The sequence below is a fragment of the Aplysia californica genome, unplaced genomic scaffold (assembly GCF_000002075.1).
Source record: "Aplysia californica isolate F4 #8 unplaced genomic scaffold, AplCal3.0 scaffold00619, whole genome shotgun sequence".
NCBI lineage: Eukaryota > Metazoa > Mollusca > Gastropoda > Aplysiida > Aplysiidae > Aplysia > Aplysia californica.
Window position 1 is genome coordinate 120,536 of NW_004797889.1, and position 4,998 is coordinate 125,533.

General features: G+C 39.3%; 1 long non-coding RNA gene across 1 annotated transcript in view; it reads right to left on the reverse strand.

Annotated features, from left to right (window-relative positions):
• LOC118478504 overlaps positions 1-4,971 on the reverse strand; it is a 12,538-nt gene extending 7,567 nt beyond the window's left edge. Inside the window, exon 1 of the long non-coding RNA XR_004859088.1 lies at positions 4,891-4,971. This is a non-coding gene — a long non-coding RNA (uncharacterized LOC118478504). The remainder of the gene's footprint in view (positions 1-4,890) is intronic.
• Positions 4,972-4,998: the final 27 nt, after the last annotated feature.

A 4,998-nucleotide genomic window follows, 5' to 3' on the forward strand; every position in this document is an offset into this window, starting at 1 on the left:
CCCACCCCATCCCCTCCTCTCGGAGCGACGTTTGGTAGGGGGAAGAAAAATAATACATGTATTATCGTAATAACAAGCTTCGTCTTCAGTACTGTGAATCGCTTGCTGGGTGAAACAGGGGTGGTTTTGTAACTAAAAGCTTGCGTTGCGGTGCGCGTCTTTAGAATAACGGGGGTTATTACTCCACTTTTTGCGGGGACGGAGTTACACACAACACATTACTGACACAGATGCCTGGCACACTGAAGTGTCGTGTTAAAGGCTTGAGACAATCTAACCTGTAATTTTTTAAATGCTAAACATCTTGAACATCTAACTCTCACTGGCAAAATTGAAGGCAAACGAGGCAGGGGTAGGCCCAGAGCAGCCTACTTAGGGAACCTAAACAAATGGGTAACAGGGAAAGATCAGGGAAACGTAGCTTTCTTTAAAAGCATTCGAGTAAAGGAATGAAAGGAGAACCATGATCCCCGATGTCTGCCGCAGATCTGGCACTGGATGATGATGAAACAAATAACGTGTAAAATATTTTTAGCTATAAGAGAGTTAATCGTAGAGTCCCATTTACTCAAAACCGTGCGTAAAGGAGCAAGAGCCCTGTCATGCTAAGGGAAAACTATCAAAGCCGCGCACTTTTTGACGATATCGATACAATTAGATTGCCGATTCCATCCAACGGTTACAGCAGTCCCCTAAACAAAATTACTGAGTAGAGCCCCCATCCAAATATGTGAGGCAGCGTGGTGGAATCAGGGTCTCGTCAATTTTAGGGCAGGCAGAGTTATTGGTATCATCTTAAAGCTTGTTCAATTGTCTTTATTTTGATGAAAAAAATATCCATTTATTTTGAATACAAGTCAAGATATTTGCGGAAGAAGGAGGTGGAGGTCACCTGTTTTCAGAGGTAAAATTAGTGAAAAAATGGCCACCAAATATTAGTTATTTCCTTAGCTTAAGAGTCCATGGTAACTGAAAATTTACATTTTTTGTGCCTTTGTTCAACGTTCTCAGGACAATTTCCTCAGAAATGAGTTCTTTAATGGGCATGAAAGTTGTTGAGCCAAAAAAAAAATCTTTATCAAAATTCATAAACTTGAGGAGCGCGCTCATATGACCTTAGCAGTTGCGAGCGCCGTAAAACCCTATACTACATACATACATACATAAACTTGAGGAAAAATGCAAGTTTCTTCACTTTGATTATTTTAACGAGCGCCTGATTCCACCACGCTGCCTCACACTCGCATATTATATTCGTATTCGTCTTTCTGCTGACGTTAAGCGACTTCTAGACCATTTCTAAGCTCAAATTAAAAATAAATACAAAGGCACTTCCGCAAGAAAGAAGGGAGAATGTGTTACAAGTAATTGTACGCAAATGGACAAGATTTACAACTTCAATTTTTATCCTGAATGAGCAAGAAAATGCTGCCCCAGCCCTTTAAAGATCGCCCCCTGTCTTGTAGATTTGATTTTATACCTTATAAGCTTATTCATTCAAAATAAAATCTAATAGATATCTGGTCCAAAGCTCAGTAAAACGCTGATAGTATTTAAATAATTGGATAGTACTGTTTTGGTAATCGTCAATCTAATTGTATCGATATCGTCAAAAAGTGCGCGGCTTTGATTTTCTACCTTGCTAAGGGCACTATTGGTAATATTCTTCTGATAACACCACTGTGATTGCGTCAGTCGACTTGTGCATGTAACAAAGTGAAGCCAGCTAGGGCTCGTAAATATCAGGCGCAACTGATCGCTTTTAAGGACAAGCGGGCTAACCCAGATTTCGGGGGTTTCCAGAAATCTGGACCTACACCAAAAGTGAGGATTACCCTACCTATAGGAGAAGTTTGGTTTCACTGGCGTGTATAATATATTTGTTTAGTTATAGAGAAACCCTCCCTGTCTTTTAAATTAAGAAACTGAACAAGGTCCAAAAATTCTACCTTCGATTTTCTCAAAACAGCATTTTTGGGGATTGCCCCCCTTGTGCTTAAAAGCGAACAATTATTGCCCTGGACGCCACTTCTTAGCTCGAGAATAAGAAAGGTTGGCAAGTTCGAAGCTCATACTCTCGTGGGTACGGACGGAAGAAGCGCAATGACATACTATGTTATTCTGGACCCGTCTCCTTTTTACGTAAACCAACGGTTGCCAATTACTTTTATCGTTGAAATCTTCTTCTTTTTTAAAGAAATTATTTTTTTTGAAAAATAGAAGTTGATGCTTTGTAGTTCCGAAATAAAGGTTATCTTAAGTCCTGAAGATGTTCGGAGCCAACCTGGTACCCACCGGAAAAAAGCACACCGTTAGAAAGTAATTAATTGGTTTCGGAGTCGACTCCTACCATTCGTAGCTTTTAATAATCGGGAACCTGGCCGCCCAGCTATACAAGACACCACTCACTGCCCAGGACAGCATATTGTAGAGCAGGGAATTTTAGCGGGGGAAGGGGGGGGGGATATTTTTAACACCATTCTGTCCCAAAATCTGTTAAGTCCGTGGTATGAAATATCCCTACCAAAAGACATTGGGAAGCGACTCGACTCTTTAGACGCCTGAGAGTACACAGATCTGGCACGTCTAAAGCCAATACAACACTCTTGGGGACTCGGGGGAAGATGAAGTTACCAATCACCCAGAATATAACTATTGAGGTGTGAACGCCCAAGGCAGGATCGTTACGACACCAGGGCTTTATTTTATAGTGAAGGTCCGAAAACAGCAGGCAGAGGAGAGGCTGCCCTCTAGGCAGTGGCATCCAGAAAACAGCAGACAGAGAAGAGGCTGCCCTCTAGGCAGTGGCGTCCAGAAAACAACACAGTTAATTGTAATTACGCTTCTTTCGTGCGTACCCACGAGAGTATGGTCACTGAATATGTCAACCTTTCGTATTCTCGCGCTGGGCAGTAGTGGCGCTGGGCAATAATAATTGTGCCTGACATTTACGAGCCCTAGCTGGCTTCCCTTTATTTCAAGCCTCCACCCCCTACCAGATGAAAATCTCTTTTAAAGTTACCAAACTTTGACGATGGCCAGTCTCTTGTTAATTTTACCTCTGGCACCTGGCGACTCAGAACTCCTTCCATCGCATTATGTCTCGACTTTTCTTCAAGATATATGGGTAGATCTTTAAAAGCAAGCTAAATAAACTTGATTTGAAATTATTTTATCAACATCTCTGCACGGAACAAATTGACAAGCACCTAATTCGGCCTTGCCGCAAGACATACGATTATAGTAACAATTAAATGGTTCGACCCGTAAAAGACGGTAAGCTTTGATTGTTCCATACCTTTTAACCGAAGATCTATCCTTACGTCATGTTTTATAACGATCGTATCCATACGACGTGGCGAACTCTGTGCCCCCACTTTCCAAAAAGGAAATTTACTCGTTAATCCAGTTTTACATAGCAGTCTGTCAAAAAGATTTTTTGAGAAATAATGGAAGTTTCAAAGAGATCTTCGCTCTAGAAGTATTCTAAAATGTGAAGAATACAACCCCAGGGATACACAATGACCCCAGGGCGTACGGGTGGGGTTATAGTGAGCTTCAAAGAAAAACCCTAGCGCTTTGACATCAAGGAGAAAAGATGTGAAGGCAATGACATTAGATTAACCCTATCCGTACGCCCTGGGGTCATTTTGTACCCCCGGGGTTGTATTCTTCACATTTTAGAATACTTCTAGTACGAAGATCTCTTTGAAACGTTCAGTACTTTTCAAAAGGCTTTGCAAAGCATAAGGATCGGATTAACTAGTAAATTTCCTCTGGAAAGTGGTGGCACAGAGTTCCCGTGGTCGTATGGATACGATAGTAAAACACGACATACGGATAGGGTTAAACCGTGTTCAGATCGAGTGCAGTATTGTGTTCGTCACTAGATATATCATAGCGGATCCAAGCTTGTCCGCTGTTACTTTTACGTCATAGGCCAGTCTCAAAAAGAAAAATCCTGACCCAGGTTTGTCCACGATGAACAAAATGTCTTTGGCTTTTTATTTTTATTTTTTTTATTACTAATGTTATTTTTTTGCTGTTTTTCTTTTTTTTTTTCATGGATATGATGTTGTTATTGAAGATATAGAGTAAAACAGGTGTCACTTATTTCCTTTCACTCCTCCCCCTCAAAAATACATCGCATTATGTCCATAAAGGGGCGTAAAAGATTTTTTTAAAAAGAAAGATATCACAAGTGATCAAAATTGAACTACAAGCGGAAATGTGAGCATGCAAGATTTTAAAAGATAGATAGGACAATCTGAGAGATAGGGAGTCACATAGATAAGGTGATACATATAAGTTGATGAAAATAAATCAAAACTCGTTCCAACTGATGAAAAAAAAGTGACATTCTTTAACTTTTAGTAAAATAAAAGTTTTAAAATTTCAAAAGTTTAAATGAATAAGGGTATTGCTCGTTTGAAAAGATACTGCTTACAAACAGTAAAACACTGTAAACCTAAACACAAACCCATTTTAGACAATACATTGTAATAAAGAGGCAAAGATATTCATTGAATAAACAAGATATATCACAAAATCAAAACAAACATCAGGCAATAAATAATAAGAAAACAGAAAAAAATATAATAAAGCATCGTATTTGATGTCAAAAATAGAATTGTTAAATAGGGAATAAGTGAATATATAGACAACAGAAACAAAAGTAAATACATAGTCAAACAGAAACAAAACTAAATAAATGGGTTGGTTTTTTTTAAACCTACAAAAGTAAAGAAATAACCAAACAGAAACAAAAGTAAATACGTATTTTTAAAAACCCCCAACAAAAGTAAATAAATATTCAAAGAGAAATAAAAGTAAAGAAATAGTCAAACATACCCAAAAGTACAAACAAAAGCAGACAAAGGCTTCAGTTACCTGTGTGTCCCTTCCTCTGGTCCTGAGCTATAGCACTCGCTCTGGAGACTGCACAAACCATTTGGGGACACGGGGGATAAAATAACACCCCAAGGGGGCTCTGTCCCC